Source organism: Pristiophorus japonicus, chromosome 3 (assembly GCF_044704955.1).
Source record: "Pristiophorus japonicus isolate sPriJap1 chromosome 3, sPriJap1.hap1, whole genome shotgun sequence".
Lineage (NCBI taxonomy): Eukaryota > Metazoa > Chordata > Chondrichthyes > Pristiophoridae > Pristiophorus > Pristiophorus japonicus.
This window is the reverse complement of record NC_091979.1, coordinates 35696034-35718065: the sequence shown is the minus strand read 5'-3', so window position 1 is coordinate 35718065 and position 22032 is coordinate 35696034.

Genomic DNA, 22032 nt, shown 5'->3' with positions numbered 1-22032 from the left:
TTGATGCTGTCCACTACTTCACTACTACTGTTTGTGGGTCTGTACACAACTCCCACTATCGTTTTCTGCCCTTTGGTATTCAGTAGCTCCACCCATATCGATTCCAGATCATCCAAGCTAATGTCCTTCCTTACTATTGTGTTAATTTCCTCTTTAACCAGCAACGCCACACCACCTCCTTTTTATTTCTGTCTGTCCTTCCTGAATGTTGAATACCCCTGGATGTTGCGTTCCCAGCCTTGGTCACCCTGGAGCCATGACTTCCTCTTCATAAATCCGTACTGACTCTGACTGACCAAATGTTGCTTTTCCAGATGTCCTGCTACTGCTTCTTTAATAATGGACTCCAACATTTTCCCAACCACAGATGTTAGGCTAACAGGTTACCTTGTTCAACAGTCTGAGAGCATGCACCTGACTGTCACCCACTTATCAAGAAGATCCAGACACACTTGCATTGCTTTTAGAAAGTAGTTATTTTTTAAAAGAGAAAAACTCCCTTTACACAACTGTTTAGAAAAGATTTTGGAAAATAAGGGTTCGAAATTGCCCTGTTTAGCGATACCCGTTAACGTCTCCGGCGCGGGGGGGGTGGAAGGAGTGGGGCTCTAACGGGGCGCAGAGCTGTTTTTGCCTCGAGCACGGGCTACTGGCTACCACGAAATTGTGCGGGAGTTAGTGGAGGTGCAGCCACAGTAGTGCCCTGGGCCATCACCGTGCAACTGGCGATGATGCACAGCGGCCCTGCCCTTTAACCGAAGGGGAGGAGGCATTGAAATGCGACAGCGATATGTGGAGCAGCTACGTAGCGCTGACCAGCGTGCCCCAGTAGCGCCTCGGAACCCGTCCCAACAGGAAGTGGAGCCCATGAGATTGCGCTCCACTTCCTGTGAGGCATGGAAAGCACAATTCCACAGCCCCCTAAATATTTAATGCAGGTTGCACTTTGAAATTTGGAAATGCCAGTAAGAGAGCTTTCAGATAACTTACTTGAAGAGGAATGCTTTTCAATTAACGTGACAATGTAGACTTAAGTCTTCAGAAGTTTAATGCTTCATTAGATAAATGAACATATTTTGCACATTATTTTGAAGAGTTCTCAATTAAAACCTTTTTGCAGCTGAAGCTTTGAAACAAACACTGTAGATTTAAAAACAACAACAACTTGCATTTATATAGCACCTCTAGCATAGTAAAACATTCCAAGGTGCTAAAACAAAATTTGATACCGAGCCACATAAGGCACTAATTGGGCAGGTGACCAAAAGCTTGGTCAAAGAGGTAGATTTTAAGGAGCGGCTTAAAGGAGGAGAGAGAGGTTGAGAGGCGAAGAGATTTAGGGAGGGAATTCCAGAGTTTCGGGCCCAGGCAGCTGAAGGCTCGGCCGCCAATGGTGGAGCAATTAAAATTAGGATTCTGAATGGGCCAAAATTGGAGGAGTGCAGAGATCTTGGAGGTTTTTAGGACTGGAGGATGTTAAAGAGTTAGTGAGGGGCGAGGTCATGGAGGGATTTGAAAACAAGGATGAAAATTTTAAAAGGGGATGTCTTAATGGATTGGGGCAGGGGTGGGGGAATTCAAGTGGTGCCGAGGAGATGTCATTGGTGTTCGATGCCTCAAGAATATCGCTTTCCCGTGGGTACATATTGAATGGCCAACAATCGATTGGAATTTCTGATAAAAGTGATGGACAATCTGCCAATCAAATGTTAATAAGGCTTGGGAGTTAAAATACTCCAGGGCCTGAAATCTAGGCCAGCGATTGAATTTTGTATTGACCGAACATTCTGCCCAACAAAACTTGCTTTGCTTTAAAATTGATTGCACTTCTGCAATGAAAAAGTATTTTGTGTTGCATTAACTGATCTCAGCTTGGGCAATGGTGGAGGCACAATAAATTGTCCCAATGTCCTCATGCTAGGGAGGGGAGAAATCAACCAGCATTCTTGTTCCTCATTGCTATCCAGTGTTTCACTGGGAACTGCTCACTTCTGAATGCTGGCCGAGGGTGAGGTGTTTTCGGGGCATCTCCTAAATTTGCCAAAGCAAAATAAAGGACTTGCATTTATATAGTACCATTTCACAACCTCAGGATGTCCCAATGCACGTTGCAGCCAAAGAAATACTTTTGAAGTTTAGTCACTGTTGTAATGTAGGAAACACGGCGGCCAATTTGTGTACAGCAAACTCCCAGGAACAGCAATGTGACAATGACAGATAATCTGTTTTAATGATGTTTGTTGAGGGATAAATATTGGCCAGGACATTCGGGATTACTCCCCTGCTCTTCGTCGAAATAGCGCCATGGGATCTTTTGCATCAACCTGCAAGTGCAGATTTAACATCTCATCCAAAAGACAGCACCTCTGAGAGTGCAGCAATCCTTCAATACCACACTGGAGTATCAGCCTAGATTATGTGCTCAAGTCAATTGAGTGGGACTATGAACCCACAACATTCTGACTCAGAGGCGTGCGTGCTGAGCCACAGCCAACACTCATTGTCCAGGCTCTTACATGAAGGATAGTCACTACACTGGATTATTGGCTTCAGGTAGATGATGAAGTGGTTGACTTATAAGGAAAGGTTGAGTAGGTTGGGCCTCTACTCATTGGAATTCAGAAGAATGAGAGGTGATCTTATCGAAATGTATAAGATTATGAGGAGGCTTGACAATGTGGATGCAGAGAGGATGTTTCCACTGATTGGGGAGACTAGAACTAGACGGCTTAATCTTAGAATACGGGGCCGCCCATTTAAATCTGAGATGAGGAGGAATTTCTTCTAAATCTGTGGAATTCGCTGCCTCAGACAGCTGTAGAAGCTGGGTTATTGAATAAATTTAAGGCAGAGATAGACAGTTTCTTAACCGATAAGCAAATAAGGGGTTATGGGGAGCGGGCAGGAAAGTGGAGCTGAGTCCATGATCGGATCAGCCATGATCTTATTGAATGGCAGAGCAGGCTCGAGGAACTGTATGACCTACTCCTGCTCCTATTTCTTATGTTGTTATGTTCTAATGTAGGTAAGAAGGAAGAATTTGGGTGGAATGGGGGAGGGCGGGCAGGGGGCAGGCAAGGGAAGAGAAATTAGTAAAATAATTTCCTTCCAAAGGATTTATCATACTGTAATGGATATTTAGACAGAGTATGACCTTTATGGGGGAAAGGAAAGAAACAGTACAGTTTTAATACACTTCAGCGAGATCCATAACCCGAGTCCTGTTTATGCTAATTAGTGGAATTATTGTCATGCAGATTATATGTAGGTGGGACAAGAGGTGGCATTTTACATAATGCCCTTAATGACAAAACTCAGACATGTATTATCTTAATCTACAGAATGCGATATGATATTACATATGAAATGTCAAGTGTCAGCCTAATATTTTTCCACTACTGAATTTGCTTGAAGTTTTGTATCGATAACCATGAATGCTGATGGGGGCAGATTACAACATGCAGCGGACTTCCGGAGGGAAAGCGTTCCGGATGAGTTGATTTCCTGCCTGGCAGAAGCCACAGCTATTTTAACCGCGAGGCCATGATTTAAATGCCGCTGGAACGACTGTGCAGAGCTTCCCAAAGCAGCTTTTGGCAGGTGGAGATTGGACGGATCTTGGCTTCCTGCTGCCTTCCAAATAATGGGTGGGGCAGGATCTCATGGGAGGGTAGTGGGGAGTCCGAGGCAGAGGAGCTTGTAGGACTCAGAGGATCAGGTCTTGCAGGTGAGTAGGGTTAAAATTGAGCCCTGGCGCATTATGAATTTTGACCCAAGCATTGCTAGCATTATTGAATCTAAATGAATCAGGAAGTATTGAAATAATGCAGAAGTGAGCAATGTGTTTACAGAGCAATACAGGTTGAACCTCCTTTATCCGGAACCCTTGGGACCTGGCCTGTTCTGGCTAAGGGATTTTTACGGATGAGAGGTGGTCACGTTAAATTGGATGGTACAGGTACTGAGCAAGGGGATATCAGGGCTGGGTGGCTTGGGGCTGGGAGTGCGGCAGAGAGATAATTGGGTGGGTGGTGGTGGATCGCGGGGTCAGGTCAGCGATTGCGAGAGTTCAGCAGCGAGGAAGGACTTCAATTTGCTCATGTCGGAGTTCTGCGCAAGCGCCACCTGGTGGCCGGGAATGGTTCCGAACGAGGGGTGGTTCTGGATAAGGGAGTTCCGGATAAGGGAAGTTCCACCTGCACATTGTTCACTACTTAAAATGCTTGAAGTTATAAGTAAGACCAGCTTCCGTGTCTATCTTTTTCGGAAGCGGAAGTAAGTGAAGTGACTTTGGGGTTGAGATGGCTCTAGGACAATGTGTCTGACAAAAGAGAACTGGAACAAAGTTCATCTTCCGTGGTAATTTTGGTAATCTGATATCTGAGCCAGGCAGGTTATCAATACTCCAGGGCACTTCTAATGATTCACCAACCAGCCTGCCTCATTAATGGGATTTGGAAAGATAAAGCTGTCGTTTGGTGCTGGCTTAATAGGAACAGGATTATCTATTAGGCCCCTCGAGCCTGCTCCGCCATTCAATAAGATCATGGCTGATCTTCAACCTAAGCTCCACTTTCCCGCCCTATCCCCATATCCCTTTATTTCCTTAGTGTCCCCATGCAACTAAGAAACAAAACACTCTGAACTTAGCGCCTTAGAAATTCGTTTGCACTGGCCAAGTGACTAATTTACATTGACACAAGGTCAGCGAGCTGCAGACCCCTGCTAGGCATCCCCAGACAACTCACTGGCAAGAAGGATTTCCTGTAAAATGATTGGGAGGAAGAGGAGCCGACCGTGAGAGGGGGGCAGTGGAGGGGCGGTGGGGGGGGAGTGGGGAAGGAAGCAATCGGGAGCAGGCCAATCAGGAGGGAGGCAGGAGCCAAGCAGGGGCAGACAATGTTCTTCTGCACTGTAGTAGAGCTGGGAGAACCACTCCTGCTCCTTGTAGTTCCAGATTCAGGTAAGCATTTGAAAAAAAACGTATTGTTTAAGGTCCGCTGATTAGGCCGTACATAGAGCACGTTTTCCTGAACCAACTTGTGGGTATTTGCAGCTGGCTGCATTCAGCCCAATTCAGTCCAATTTTGCAAAGGAGGCCTCAAACAGTTGCCAGGCCCCCTATTTGCATAAGCAAAAAGCCTGTACCAATATGGCGGGCAATGCAAACACCCCTTCCACCATATTGGATGCTTAGGTGCCAGTTCTGTGCCTGAAAAATCCATGCAGCACCCTTGAATTCTCAGACCAGTATGTTTCCCAATGGGGAAAGGATGCGCACTCCATATTTGGCAAACAGAAACTCTACTGTGTGGATTTCTCTGTAGTTGTGGTCTGAGATGGTTAAGCATGGTAATAGACTTTCATTATTGTTAGTCGCGTAGCTACGGCTCCCCCCCCATTCAGAATAATAATATTAAGTCAAATCCCTGATAAGAATAATTCTCAGCCTTTAAGTCATCATGATTAAGGTGGGCAAATACAAAAGCAAGATATCGCGGATTCTGGAATCTGAAATAAAAACAGAAAATGCGAGAAACACTCAGCAGATCGGGCAACATCTGTGGAGAGAGAAACAGAGTTAACATTTCAGGTCGATGACCCTTCATCAGACTAAGTTGGGCACAGATACACAAAATAATTTTTGTGCAAATGTTAAAATGTTGGTACCCGGAGATACCTTCAAACAGAGTTTGCATCACCGTCAACTGTGTGAGATGTTTGTGTAGTTGTGTTATGCCTATGTGGGAGTGAGTAAGAACGGGGTCATGATATACGACCATATTATATTGGAGGAAGTGCATCCGGGAGGGCGCTGAGCACCTCGAGTCTCATCGCCGAGAGCATGCAGAAACCAAGCGCAGACAGCAGAAGGAGCGTGCGGCAACCAGTCCCACCCACCCTTTCCTTCAACTACTGTCTGTCCCACCTGTGACAGGGACTGTAATTCCTGTATTGGACTGTACAATCACCTGAGAACTCACTTTTAGACTGGAAACAAGTTTTCTTCAATTCCAAGGATCTGCCTTTGATGATGATTGTACACGCCCTAAGCTGGAGGAAGCCTGTCACTTCACTTTCCTTACTCCCTCCATGCTGTTATATGCAAGGATGGAGTCTCCTATAAAAGCAATTCAGGGCTTTGCAATTTGCAGAAGCATCCTCTAATTCGAGTGTGTTCTCTTTCATAGGAGCATTTTTATGAACACATATTCCCAATGGGAGTCTGGGAGCTTATAGAATCATAGAAGTTTACAGCACGGAAGGAGGTTATTTCGGCCCATCATATCCGTACCGGTCAACAAGAGGCTATCCAGCCTCATCCCACTTTCCAGCTGCACAGCCCCAAGCCTGCAAGCACCATCGGAGCAGGCCGGGGAGTGGAAGGAGCAGTGTGGTGGCGTACCAAGATATGTGTGCGCACTAGGTCCGTGCAGCAAAGCTGGTCTTCAGTCGTCTTGGTTCATCCTTGCTACTTGACCAAGACCTAGCTCTGTCAAGCCCGTGTGGTGGCTGGTGTGCAATGGTCACCACACGTTATAAAAATCCACGCACAGGCATCTTCCACCCTTTCAGATTTAGTTTGGACCTGGAATTTTAGGTCATTGAAACAGTTGTGAACTTTTTGACATGGAAGCAAGTCATCCTCGACTCGAGGGATTGCATATGATAATGACTTTACAGCTCTAGGTCCATAACCCTTCAGGTTATCGCACTTCAGGTGCACATCCATATATGGGATATTAATTTTAATGGGCGGATGGGGAGCATTCCTGCAATTTCCCAACATGTACTCCAGCAGGCATGGCTCCCTGCTGTGATGGTACATTCATAAATTGGCCCTTATGTGTCATTCAATCAGTGACGTAACCTTCAAATACTGTGAGTGGAAGCAGCGCACATTATTGAGACATTTTCAACTTGCAACCTATCCTGGGTGCCACGGCCCATGCATCATGCAGCCATGTGTAACCTTGGTTTGATGTATTCAGCCCGCTGAGCATGTCAATGTGCCAAGGTTTCAATTTAACTTGCAATTTGAACGTGCATCCAACTGGAAGGTTGAGAGTGGCATGTTAAACAATGAAAGAGATGGAACAGCTTCACGAGCTGGAAGGTTGTGTGAAGGATTGGCCTGGGCCAGCAGGTTGATGGGAGATCTTTTGTCGCATGGTTATCTTACCAGTTTCCTTAAAGTTGTGCATCTGTCCTCGGGTCCTGCGGGTAGTGAACACATTGTTGAGGCTTGGCCGATACCATCTTCAGCCAGGCTGCATGGTTGCTTTCTGTGGAATGTGCCATGGAGTGTCGAACAAGGAATATTCTCTCGCATCTGTATCGTGCAACAGTGGTTGCGCTTTGCTAGCCATGAAAGTTGCTCAGGTTGGGGTGTTTGAGATGGCTGGATGTGTTGTTCAGGAGCTCAAGCACTTCTCCACAGACTCCATTTTCACCTACACATTCCCTTTGTGTCAGCTGTGGCTCACTGGGTAGCACGCTCGCCTTAAGTCAGAAGGATGTGCCCGTCTTTCAGATGAGACTTTAAACCGAGACCCCATCTGCTCCCTCAGGCGGGCGTAAAAGATTCCATGGCACTACTTTGAAGAAGATCAGAGAAGTTATCCCTGGTGTCCTGGCCAATATTTATCCCTCAATCAACACAACAAAAACAGATTATCTGATCATTATCACATTGCTGTTTGTGGGAGCTTGCTGCGTGCAGATTGGCTGCTGCGTTTCCCACATTACAACAGTGACGACCCTCCAAAAGTAGTTCATTGACTGCAAAGCGCTTCGAGACGTCTGGTGGTTGTGAAAGGTGTTATAGAAATGCAAGTCTTTCTTTCGTTTTCTTAACAACCATTGATCTTTGCTAGCCATTTTGGAATGGCTGAAAATGGTCATCGCCAAGAGATTCCTCTTGGGCGGTGGTGAAAGACGGGCAGTATCAGATCGGCTGCCCGTTATATGCAGTGCCTGATACTAAGTTCTGTTGCAGTCAATGGAACTGATTATCAGGCGCTGCGTACAACGGGTGGCTCATCTGCCACTGCCCGAGACATATTTCTAGCCCTGTGTCTCCCCCATCCCTTTATTCGGGCCCGTAGCCCTTTAAATACTGGTTGAAGCAACGCTGAATTTCCTGCTCCCCGATTTGGTGAGCTTGCAGTGCCAGCATTGTCTTTCAATGCAAGCATGCAAAATGTGGTTTGCTCTTACCGTATCACTTTGCGACTTGTGCGACGGAGAACTCACAGCCATGAGATGGTATTAATGCACCCTACTATCATCAATATATGCCTTCTTAGTTTTTTTAAAATTCTAATGGTAATCACCACTTGCATGTTCTGACAGTCTGATCTTTGTTTCGTTTTCTTACTTTCTCTGTGAGATAAAGTTGTATAATTGAGCACCGCAATAGTATAAAAATAAATTACAAAACAAAAATTGTCCAAAGTGACAGTGGTCAAAGCAGCCTCACAGCTGAATGATTGGTAAACATGATATATGGAACAGAAGCCAGGCCTCAACAGATGGATCAGTGCCGACACATTCAATTCCATGAGGTTTTCACGCCTGCTGACAATCATGCAACTATGGAATTGGAAAAGAATAAATCAAAAACCTCGACCCAGCCCAAGCTTCTTGACTTTTGCTGCACCAGACCCAGATCAAAGGGGGGAGCTTGAGAGTCCTGAGGAAGCCGAGAATCGTACGGCACAGAAGGAGACCATTCAGCCCATTGTGACTGTGCCAGTTCTACGAAAGAGCTCTCCAATTAGTCCCACTCCACGTGCTCTTTCCCTGCAAATCTATTTTTTTTTCAAGTGTATATTCCATTCTCCTTTGAAAGTTACTGCTGAATCTCCTGAAGTAAAGCTTCGACAACCATTGAAAGCTCGAAGAGCCTCGAAATCATACGTGACCCACTCTGCCAGGCATCCCACCACCAGCAGACAGGTGAATACATCCATCTGCCGTTGAACTGATGAATTCACAGCTCAATTATGCAACAGGAAACACACAGGGATTCCTGTATAACTTTGCACATTGAATGCTGCTGTAGATGAGGAACGTCACAGGATAGCAGACCAAATTGGTCCTAAAATTAACCTGCTGTGTTGTGACAACAAGAGGTTACTTTTAAAGCATGGAAAAGTCATTTTGATGAACTCAAGAATTTTTCATGACTTTGAGCATGTTTGCCACTAACTGCCACTCTGGAGCATTCCCCAGGTCAGGCATAGTATGGCCAATTAGAAACAGAGAAACATAGAAAATAGGTGTAGGAGTAGGCCATTCGGCCCTACGAGCCTGCACCACCATTCAATAAGATCAAGGCCGATCATTCACCTCAGCACCCCTTTCCGGCTTTCTCTCCATACCCCTTGATCCCTTTAGACATAAGGGCCATATCTAACTTCCTCTTGAATATATCCAATGAACTGGTATCTACAACTCTCTGCGGTAGGGAATTCCACAGGTTAACAACTCTCTGGGTGAAGAAGTTTCTCCTCATCTCCATCCTAAATGGCTTACCCCTTATCCTTAGATTATGCCCCCTGGTTCTGGACTTCCCCAACATCGGGAACATTCTTCCTGCGTCTAACATATCCAGTCCCATCAGAATTTTATGTTTCTATGAGATCCCCTCTCATCCTTCTAAACTCAAGTGAATACAGGCCCAGTTGATCCAGTCTCTCCTCATATGTCAGTCCTACCATCCCGGGAATCAGTCTGATGAACCTTCGCTGCACTCCCTCAAAAGCAAGAACATCCTTCCTCAGATTAGGAGACCAAAACTAAACACAATATTACAGGTGAGGCCTCAATAAGGCCCTGTACAACTGCAGTAAGACCTCCTGCTCCTATACTCAAATCCCCTAGCTATGAAGGCCAACATACCATTTGCCTTCTTCACCGCCTGCTGTACCTGCATGCCAACTTTCAATGAATAATGCACCATGATACCCAGGTCTCGTTGCACCTCCCCTTTTCCTAATCCGCCGCCATTCAGATAATATTCTGCCTTCGTGTTTTTACCCCTGAAGTGGACAACCTCACAGTCATCCACATTATACTGCATCTGCCATGCATTTGCCCACTCACCTATCCTGTCCAAGTCACCCTGCAGCCTCTTAGCATCCTCCTCACAGCTCACAAAGCCACCCAGCTTAGTGTCATCTGCAAACTTGGAGATGTTACTGTTGTGTATCTGCAAAGCATGCACTCCCATGTTCGGCCACCAGGGAGCTCATCCCCCGAAGTCCCAAGGGATCTCAGCATCACTTGGGAGCACTGTATACAAGCCGACCCCTAAGGCCTGTTCCTCACTCTGGAGTGTCTTATTAACAGAGGTCACTGTTACTTTAACCTCCTGTGTGCAGCCTCATCTGTGTTAGGAACACAATAACTGGCGACCAGAATACGAATCCAATGCAAAGATGCAGCAAACTGTGGGCATCCTGGAGATGTTCTCAGAGGGTGAGGACTGGGAAGCCTAGGTCGAACGCTAGACCAGTACTTTGTAGTCAACGAACTGGACGGAGAGGGAAGCGCTGCAAAAAGGAGAGCGGTCCTCCTCACAGTCTGTGGGGCACCGATCTACAGCCCCATGAAGAATCTTCTGGCTCCAGTGAAACCCACAGATAAGTCGTATGAGGAGCTGTGTACACTGGTTCGGGAGCATCTTAACCCGAGGGAGAACGTGCTGATGGCGAGGTATCGGTTCGACATATGCCACCGATCTGAAGGTCAGGCAGTGGCGAGCTACGTCGCCGAGCTAAGGCGATTTGCAGGACAATGTGAGTTTGATGGCTACCTGGAGCAAATGCTCAGGGACTTGTTTGCACTGGGCATTGGCCACAAGACCATCCTACGAAAACTTTTGACAGTAGAGACACCGACCCTCACTAAGGCCATTGCGATAGCGCAGGCGTTTATGTCCACCAGTGATAACAGCAAACAAATCTCTCAGCACACAAGTGCTAGCACTGTTCATAAATTAACTGGAACTGTGTTTGCGAGCAGAAATGTACAGGGCAGAACCCAAGAGTCTGCAACTGCCAGCAGGCCTCAAGTGACCCAGATGACTCAGTGTCCCCAACAAAAGATGAATGCAAGGCAATTCACACCTTGTTGGCATCGTGGAGGTTTCCATTCAGCCTATTCATGCCGCTTCAAAGGGCATGTTTGCAAGAGCTGTGGAACAAAAGGGCACCTCCAACGAGCTTACAAATGAGCTGCAAGCTCTGCAAAACCTGCTAAACACCATGTGGCAGAGGAAGATCAGTCTTGGTGAATCAAAGCAATTTCGAGCCTCAGCGAGAGGAGGCAGATGCTGAAATACACGGGGTGCACACATTTTTGACGAAATGTCCACCTATAATGTTAAACGTAAAATTGAATGGCTTACCTGTAGCCATGGAACTGGACACTGGCGCTAGCCAATCCATCATGAGTAAAAAGATGTTTGAGAGACTGTGGTGCAACAAGGCATTCAGACCAGTCCTGAGCCCCATCCACATGAAACTGAGAACGTGCACCAAAGAGCTTATCACTGTCCTGGGCAGCGCCATGGTCAAGGTCACCTACGAGGGCACGGTGCACGAACTGCCACGCTGGATTGTCCCGGACGATGGCCCCACACTGCTTGAAAGGAGCTGGCTGGGCAAAATCCGCTGGAACTGGGATGACATCCGAGCGTTATCTCATGTCGATGAGGCCTCATGTACCCAGGTTCTGAACAAATTTCCTTCCCTTTTTGAGCCAGGCATTGGAAACTTTTCCAGGGCGAAGGTGTGGATCTACTTGGTCCCAGAGGCACAACCCATTCACCACAAGGCGCGAGCGGTACCTCACATGATGAGGGAGAGAGTGGAAATAGAGCTGGACAGGCTGCAATGTGAGGGCATCATCTCCCCAGTGGAATTCAGCGAGTGGGCCAGCCCAATTGTTCCAGTACTCAAAAGTGATGGCACGGTTAGGATTTGCGGCGATAATAAAGTAACTATTAATTGTTTCTCGCTTCAGAACCAATACCCGCTACCTAAGGCAGACAACCTATTTGCAACGCTGGCAGGAGGCAAGACGTTCACCAAGCTCAACCTAACTTCGGCCTACATGACGCAGGAGCTGGAGGAGTCTTCGAAGGGCCTCACCTGCATCAACACGCACAAGGGGCTGTTCATCTACAACAGATGCCCGTTTGGAATTCGGTCGGCTGCAGCGATTTTTCAGAGAAACATGGAGAGCCTACTCAAGTCAGTACCACATACGGTGGTCTTTCAGGACGACATATTGGTCACGGGTCGGGACACTGCCGAGCACCTACAAAACCTGGAGCAGGTCCTCCAGCGACTGGATCACGTAGGGCTGCTGCGGCGGAAGAGGTCGAAATGCATCTTCATGGCAACAGAAGTGGAGTTTTTGGCGAGAAAGATTGCGGCAGATGGCATTCCGTCCACAGACACCAAGACAGAGGCTATCAGAAATGCTCCCAGGCCACAGAATGCCACAGATCTGCGATCACTTCTGGGACTCCTCAACTATTTTGCGAACTTCCTACCGGGGTTAAGCAACCTTTTAGAGCCACGACATGTGATTTGCGCAAAGGTGAGAACTGGGTATGGGGGAAAAACTAAGCAATTGCTTTTGAGAAAGCAAGAAGCATTTTATGCTCCAACAAGCTGCTTGTATTGTACAACCCGTGTAAAAGACTTGTGCTAGCATTTGACGCGTCGTCGTACGGAGTCGGGTGTGTATTACAACAAGCTAACGTTGTGGGGAAGTTGCAACCTGTCGCCTATGCTTCCAGGAGCTTGTCTAAGGCCGAGAGGGCCCACAGCATGATTGAGAAAGAGGCATTAGCTTGTGTGTTCGGGGTAAAGAAAATGCATCAGTACCTGTTTGGCCTCAAATTTGAGCTGGAAACTGATCACAAGCCCCTCATATCCCTGTTCACTGAAAACAAGGGGATAAATACTAATGCCTCAGCTTGCATACAAAGGTGGGCACTCGCGCTATCAGCTTATAACTATACCATCCACCACAGGCCAGGCACCGAGAATTGTGCGGATGCTCTCAGTCGGCTACCATTGCCCATCACGGGGGTGGAAATGGCGCAGCCTGCAAACTTGTTGATGGTGGAGCAGCCCGCAGACTTGTTGATGGTCATGGAAGCATTTGAAAATGATAAATCACTTGTCATGCCCCGCCAGATTAGGACTTGGACCAGCCAAGATCCTCTGTTGTCCCTAGTAAAAGGCTGTGTGCTGCACAGGAGCTGAGCCAGCATCCCCGTTGAAATGCAAGAGCCAATCAAGTCGTTCCAGCGGCGAAAGGACGAGCTGTCCATTCAGGCAGACTGCCTATTGTGGGGTAACCGCGTAGTGCTACCAAAAAAGGGCAGGGAGACGTGGGGATTTGAGTACAGGGGCAGGGAGGTGTTACTACAGTTGTACAGGGCCTTGGTGAGGCCACACCTGGAGTATTGTGTACAGTTTTCGTCTTCTAACTTGAGGAAGGACATTCTTGCTATTGAAGGAGTGCAGCGAAGGTTCACCAGACTGATTCCCGGGATGGCGGGACTGACATATCAAGAAAGACTGGATCAACTGGGCTTGTATTCACTGGAGTTCAGAAGAATGAGAGGGGATCTCATAGAAACATTTAAAATTCTGACGGCTTTAGACAGGTTAGATGCAGGAAGAATGTTCCCAATGTTGGGGAAATCCAGAACCAGGGGTCACAGTCTAAGGATAAGGGGTAAACCATTTAGGACCGAGATGAGGAGAAACTTCTTCACCCAGAGAGTGGTGAACCTGTGGAATTCTCTACCACAGAAAGTTGTTGAGGCCAATTCATTAAATATATTCAAAAAGGAGTTAGATGTGGTTCTTACTAAAAGGGGGATCAAGGGATATGGCGAGAAAGCAGGAATGGGGTACTGAAGTTGCATGTTCAGCCATTAACTGATTGAATAGCGGTGCAGGCTCGAAGGGCCGAATGGCCTATTCCTTCACATATTTTCTATGTTTCTATGTTTCTATGTCAGATCTCCACAGCATACACCCGGGTATAGTAATGATGAAAGCGATAGCCAGATTCCACGTGTGGTGGCCCGGTATCGACTCTGACATAGAGTCCTGTGTACGGCAATGCAGCGTATGTGCTCAGTTGAGCATCGCGCTCAGAGAGGCACCACTAGGTTTGTGCTCCTGGCCCTCCAGACCATGGTCGACTATGCGGGCCCGTTTCTCGGTAAAATGTTTCTGCTGGTGGTGGATGCTTTTTCAAAATGGATTGAATGTGAAATAATGTAGGGAAGCACCGCCACCACCACCATTGAAAGCCTGAGGGCCATGTTTGCCACCCACTGCCTGCCTGACATACTGGTCAGTGACAATGGGCCATGCTTTACCAGTGCCGAATTTAAAGAATTCATGACCCGCAATGGGATGAAACATGTCACCTCGGCCCCGTTTAAACCAGTCTCCAATGGGCAGGCAGAGCGGGCAGTACAAACCATCAAACAAAGCCTTAAACGAGTCACTGAAGGCTCACTCCAAACCCGCCTGTCCCGAGTACTGCTCAGCTACCGCACGAGACCCCATTCGCTCACAGGGGTGCCCCCGGCTGAGCTACTCATGAAAAGGACACTTAAAACCAGACTCTCGCTGGTTCCCCCAAATCTGCATGATAAGGTAGAGAGCAGGCGACAGCAACAAAATGTAAACGATGGTCGCGCCACTGTGTCATGGGAAATTGATCTGAATGAACCTGTGTATGTGCTAAACTATGGACATGGTCCCAAGTGGATTGCAGGCAAGATGATAGCTAAAGAAGGGAATTGGGTGCTTGCATTCAAACTAGACAATGGACAAATTTGCAGAAAGCACCTGGACCAAACGAGGCTGCGGTTCACAGACTGCCCTGAACAACCCACAGCAGACACCACCTATTTCGAGCCCACAACACACACTCAAAGGATCAACGACACCACGCCGGACCAGGAAATTGAACTCATCATGCCCAACAGCCCAGCAAGGCCAGGCTCACCTAGCAGCCCTGCAGGGCCAACAACACGCCAGCCCAGCGAGGGCACAGCCAACAGACCAGAACAGACATTTGTACCGAGGCGGTCCACCAGGGAAAGAAAGGCTCCCGACCGCCTCACCTTACAAATAGTTTTCACTTTGACTTTGGGGAGAAGTGATGTTGTGTATCTGTAAAGCATGCACTCCCATGTTCCGTCACCAGGGAGCTCATCCCCTGAAGTCCCAAGGGATCCCAGCATCCCTTGGGAGCACTGTATATAAGCCAGCCCCAAAGGCCTGTTCCTCACTCTGGAGTGTCTTATTAAAGACTGAGGTCACTGTTACTTTAACCTCCCTGTGTGCAGCCTCATCTGTGTTAGGAACACAATAGTTACATTCAATTCCTTTATCTAATTCATTAATGTATATTGTAAATAGCTGGGGTCCCACCAGTGAGCCCTGTCGCACTCCACTAGTCACTGCCTGCCATACTGAAAATGAACCATTTATCCCGACTCTCTGCTTCCTGTCTGCCAAGCAATTCTCTACCATGTCAGTACATTACCCCCAATACCATGTGCTTTAATGTTGCACACCAATCTCTTGTCTGGCACCTTGTCAAAAGCCTTTTGAAAGTCCAAATATACCACAACCACTGGTTCTCCCTTGTCCACTCTACTAGTTATATGCTCAAAAAATTCCAGAAGATTTGTCAAGCATGATTTCCCTTTCATAAATTCATGCTGACTTGGACCAATCCTGTCACTGCTTACCAAATGGGCTGCTATTTCATCTTTAATAATTGATTCCAACATTTTCCCCACAACTGATGTCAGGATAACCGGTCGATAATAACCAGTTTTCTCTCTCCCTCCTTTTTTAAAAAGTGGTGTTACATTAGCTACCCTCCTGTCCATAGGAACTAATCAGAGTTGATAGACTGTTGGAAAATGATCACCAATGCATCCATTATTTCTCGGTCCACTTCCTTAAGTACTCTGGGATGCAGACTATCAGGCCCCGGTGATTTATCGGCCTTCAATCCCATCAATTTCCCTAACACAATTTCCCAACCTAATAAGGATATCCATCATTTCCTCCTTCTCACTAGCCCCTCGGTCCTCTAGTACATCTGGAAGGTTATTTGTGTCTTCCTTCGTGAAGACAGAACCAAAGTAGTTGTTCAATTGGGCTGCCATTTCTTTGTTCCCCATTATAAATTCACCTGAATCTGACTGCAAGGGACCTACGTTTGCCTTCACTAATCTTTTTCTCTTCATAAACCTATAGAAGCTTTTGCAGTCAGTTTTTATTTTCCTGGCAAGCTTCCTTTCATACTCTATTTTCCCCCTCCAAATTAAACCCTTTGTCCTCCTCTGCTGAATGCTAAATTTCTCCCAGTTTTGCTGCTTTTTCTGGCCAATTTAAATGCCTCTTCCTTGGATTTAACACTATCCTCAATTTCCCTTGTTAGCCACAGTTGAGCCACCTTCCCCATTTTATTTTTACTCCAGACAGGGATGTACAATTGTTGAAGTTCATCCATGTGATCTTTAAATGTTTGCCATTGCCTATCCACTGTCAACCCTTTAAGTATCATTTGCCAGTCTATTCTAGCCAATTCACGTGTCATACCATCAAAGTTACCTTTCCTTAAGTTCAGGACCCTAGTCTCTGAATTAACTGTGTCACTCTCCAATTAATAAAGAATTCTACCATATTATGGTCACTCTTCCCCAAGGGGCCTCGCACAACAAGATTGCTAATTAGTCTTTTCTCATTACACATCACCCAGTCAAGGATGGCCAGCCCTCTAGTTGGTTCCTCAACATATTGGTCTAGAAAACCATCCCTAATACACTCCAGGAAATCCTCCTCCACTGTATTGCTACCAATTCGGTTAGCCCAATCTATATGTAGATTAAATGATAACTGTTGCACCTTTATTGCACGCATCCCTAATTTCTTGTTTGATGCTGTCCCCGACCTCACTACTACTGTTTGGTGGTCCATACACAACTCTCACTGGCGTTTCTGCCCTTTGGTATTCCGCAGCTCCGCCCAAACAGATTCCACATCATCCAAGCTAATGTCCCTCCTTTCTATTGCGTTAATTTCTTTTTTAACCGACAACGCTATCCCAGCTCCTTTTCCTTTCTGTCTATCCTTCCTGAATGTTGACTACCCTTGAATGTTGACTTCGCAGCCTTGGTCACTCTGGGGCCATGTCTCCGTGATGCCAATTATATCATATTCATTAATTGCTGCCTGTGCAGTTAATTCGTCCACCTTATTACGAATACTCCTCGCATTGAGGCATAGAGCCTTCAGGCTTGTCTTTTTAACAGACTTTGCCCTTTTAGAATTTTGCTGCAATGTGGCCCTTTTTGATTTTTGCCTTGGGTTTCTCTGCCCTCCACTTTTACTTTTCGTCTTTCTATTTTTTGCTTCTGTCCCCTTTCTACTTCCCTCTGTCTCCCTGCATAGGTTCCCATCCTTCTGCCATATCAGTTTAACCCCTCCCCAACAGCACTAGCAAACACTCCCCCGAGCACATTGGTTCCGGTCCTGCCCAGGTGCAGACCATTCGGTTTGTATTGGTCCCATCTCCCCCAGAACCGGTTCCAATGTCCCCGGAATTTGAATCCCTCCCTTCTGCACTACTCCTTAAGCTACGCATTCATCTGAGCTATCCTGCGATTCCTACTCTGACTAGCACGTGGCACTGGTAGCAATCCTGAGATTACTACTTTTGAGGTCCTACTTTTTAATTTAACTTCAAAATACATCATGAAGCTCCCCTTTACTCTGTCCAAATGATTTGCCTTAACCCCAACTTTAATATAGTATTTCCTCCCATAGCAGTATGAATGCTTTGACTTCTCCCACTGTAATGTAGTTGCTTTGTGGGTTCTTTGCTTAAGATCACATTATTGGCCAAGCCACTCACAATGCAACAGCGCTACAACTATATTGTGCATAACGTTCAATCAAGTACCCCCTTTTGGGAAGAGGACTAGAACCCATACATTTCTGAATAAAACTTTAAAGTAAACTTAGTTCAAATTAAAATTTGGTTGCCAAGGGGTGATGTTGCACTCCAGTCCCTCCTGTGCCCACCTCCCGCGGAAGGCCGCGAGCGTACCGATGGACACTGCTGTTCCATCTCCAGGGACACCCTGGCGTGAACGTAGCCACGAAAGAGAGGCAGGCCGTCGGGCTGAAAGACCCCCTCTGCCTGGATCGGTTAATGGCCATCTTGGCCAGGACCAGTAGCAGTCCTACCAGGAGGCCATTCGACCTGCCTGCTCCACTCTGCACCGGGTGCTGCTCCTCGATTTTTGGCTGCACATCAGGTGCGTGGGACTGATGTGCAGCCAAAAATCGAGGAGCAGCCCCTTTAAATAATGGAAGAGGGGCTGCAACCTCACACACTTAACATAAACATTGAACACGGACTCTTCCAGACCGCAGAAATTGCAGGCAGCCTGCAAGTACGTGAACTGACTTAAAAACTTATTGCACAGGACTGCCCTGTGCAGCACCCTCCAGGCCAAGTCCCCAATAAATAAACAGAGGACTCCCGCATAGAGAGCACTCCATTGGGGACCCAAACCTCCTCCAGATGACAAGATAGTGTGCCATGGCATGTCTGGATGGCAGGTGAGAATGGAGAGTGTGCCAGAGCAGCCTATTGTGTTCCGAACACAGATGAGGCCGCACACAGGGAGGTTAAAGTAACAATGACCTCATTCTTTAATAAGACACTCCAGAGTGAGGAACAGGCCTTAGGGGCCAGCTGATATACAGTGCTCCCAAGGGATGCTGGGATCCCTTGGAACTTCAGGGGTTGAGCTCCCTGGTGGCCGAACATGGGAGTGCATGCTTTACAGATACACATCACTGCCCCCCCAAAGTCAAAGTGAAAACTATTTACAAGGTGAAGCGGTCGGGAGCCTTTCTTTCCCTGGTGGACTGCCTCGGTACAAATGTTTGTTCTGGTCTGTTGACTGTGCCCTCGCTGGGCTGGCGTGTTGTTGGCCCTGCAGGGCTGCTAGGTGAGCCTGGCCTTGCTGGGCTGTTGGGCATGATGGATTCGATTTATGGTCCGGCGTGGTGTCGTTGATCCTTTGGGTGTGTGTTGTGGGCTCAAAAAAGGTGGTGTCTGCTGTGGGTTGTTCAGGGCAGTCTGTGAACCGCAGTCTCGTTTGCTCCAGGTGCTTTCTGCAAATTTGTCCATTGTCTAGTTTGACCACAAACACCCTATTCCCTTCTTTAGCTATCACCGAGCCCGCGATCCACTTGGAACCATGTCCATAGTTTAGCACATACATAGGGTCATTCAGATCAATTTCCTGTGACACAGTGGTGCGGCCATCGTTTACATTTTGTTGCTGCCGCCTGCTGTCTACCTGATCATGCAGGTTGGGGTGAACCAGCGAGAGTCTGGTTTTAAGTGTCCTTTTCATGAGTAGCTCAGCCGGGGGCACCCCTGTGAGCGAGTGGGGTCTCATACGGTAGCTGAGCAGTACTCAGGACAGGAGTGAGCCTTCTGTGACTCGTTTAAGGCTCTGTTTGATGGTTTGTACTGCCCGCTCTGCCTGCCCATCTGAGGCTGGTTTAAACGGGGCCGCGGTACATGTTTGATCCCATTGCAAGTTATGAATTCTTTAAATTCGGCACTGGTGAAACATGTTCCGTTGTCATTGACAAGTATGTCAGGCAGGCCGTTGGTGGCAAACATGGCTCTCAAGCTTTCAATGGTGGCGGCGGTGGTGCTTCCCGACATTATTTCACATTCAATCCATTTTGAAAAACCATCCACCACCACCAAGAACATTTTAGCTAGAAACGGGCCCGCATAGTCGACATGGATCCTCGGCCATGGTCTGCGGAGCCAGGACCACAAAGTTAGTGGTGCCTCTCTGGGCGTGTTGCTCAACTGAGCACACACGCTGCATTACCGTACACAGGACTCGAAGTCAGATTTGATAAAAGGCCACCACATGTGGGATCTGGCTATCGCTTTCATCATTACTATACCCGGGTGTGTGCTGTGGAGATCCGAGATGAACATTTCCCTGCCCTTTTTTGTTAGCACTACGCGGTTACCCCACAACAGGCAGTCTGCCTGAATGGACAGCTCGTCCTTTCGCCGCTGGAATGGCTTGATTGGCTCTTGCATTTCAATGGAGATGCTGGCCCAGCTCCCATGCAGTACACAGATTTTTAACTAGGGACAGCAGAGGATCTTGACTGGTCCAAGTCCTAATCTGGCGGGCCGTGACAGGTGATTTATCATTTTCAAACGCTTCCATGATCATCAACAAGTCTGCGGGCTGCGCCACCATCAACAAGTTTGCGTGCTGTGCCATTTCCACCCCCGTGGTGGGCAATGGTAGCCGACTGAGAGCATCTGCACAGTTCTCGGTGCCTGGCCTGTGGCAGATGCTCTAGTTATATGCTGATAGCGCAAGTGCCCACCTTTGTATGCGGGCTGAGGCATTAATATTTATCCCCTTGTTTTCAGTGAAAAGGGATGTGAGGGGCTTGTGATCGGTTTCCAGCTCAAATTTGAGGCCAAACAGGTACTGATGCATTTTCTTTACCCTGAACACACAAGCTAATGTCTCTTTCTCAATCATGCTGTAGGCCCTCTCAGCCTTAGAGATGCTCCTGGAAGCATAGGCGACAGGTTGCAACTTCCCCACAACGTTAACTTGTTGTAATACACACCCGATTCCTTACGACGACGCGTCACATGCGAGCACAAGTCTATTACATGGGTTATATAATACAAGCAGCTTTCTGGAGCATAAAATGTTTCTGACTTTCTCAAAAGCAATTATTTGGTTTTTTTCCCATACCCAGTTCTCACCTTTGCGCAATAACACATTTAGATGGCTCTAAAAGGGTGCTTAACCCCGGTAGGAAGTTACCAAAATAGTTGAGGAGTCCCAGGAACGACCGCAGCTCCATGATGTTCTGTGGTATGGGCACATTCCTGATAGCATCTGTCTTGGCGTCTGTGGGCCGAATGCCATCCGCCACGATCTTTCTCGCCAAAAACTCCACTTCTGTTGCCATGAAGACGCATTTCAACCTCTTCAGCCGGAGCCCTACGCGATCCAGTCACTGGAGGACCTCCTCCAGGTTTTGTAGGTGCTCGGCAGTGTCCCGACCCATGACCAATATATCATCCTGAAAGACCACCATGCATGGTACCGACTTGAGTAGGGTCTCCATGTTTCTCTGGAAGATCGCTGCAGCCGACCGAATTCCAAACGGGCATCTGTTGTGGATGAACAGTCCCTTGTGCATTTTGATGCAGGTGAGGCCCTTCGAAGACTCCTCTAGCTCCTGCGTCATGTAGGCCAAAGTCAGGTCGAGCTTGGTGAACGTCTTGCCTCCTGTCAGCATTGCAAATATGTTGTCTGCCTTAGATAGCGGTTATTGGTCCTGTAGTGAGAAACGAATAATAGTTACTTTCTAATCGCCGCAAATCCTGACCGTGCCATCACTTTTGAGTGCTGGAACAATTGGGCTGGCCCATTCGCTGAATTTCACTGGGGAGATGATGCCCTCACATTGCAGCCTGTCCAGCTCTATTTCCACTCTCTCCCTCATCATGTGAGGTACCGCTCGCGCCTTGTGGTGAATGGGTCGTGTCTCTAGGGCCAAGTAGATCCACACCTTCACCCCGGAAAAGTTTCCAATGCCTGGCTCAAAAAGGGAAGGAAATTTGTTAAGAACCTGGGTACATGAGGCCTCATCGATATGTGATAGCGCTCGGATGTCATCCCAATTCCAGCGGATTTTGCCCAGCCAGCTCCTTCCAAGCAGTGTGGGGCCATCGCCTGGGACAATCCAGAGTGACAGTTCGTGCACCGTGCCCTCGTCGGTGACCTTGACCATGGCGCTGCCCAGGGCAGTGATGAGCTCTTTGGTGTATGTTTTCAGTTTCGTGTGGATGGGGCTCAGGGCTGGTCTGAAT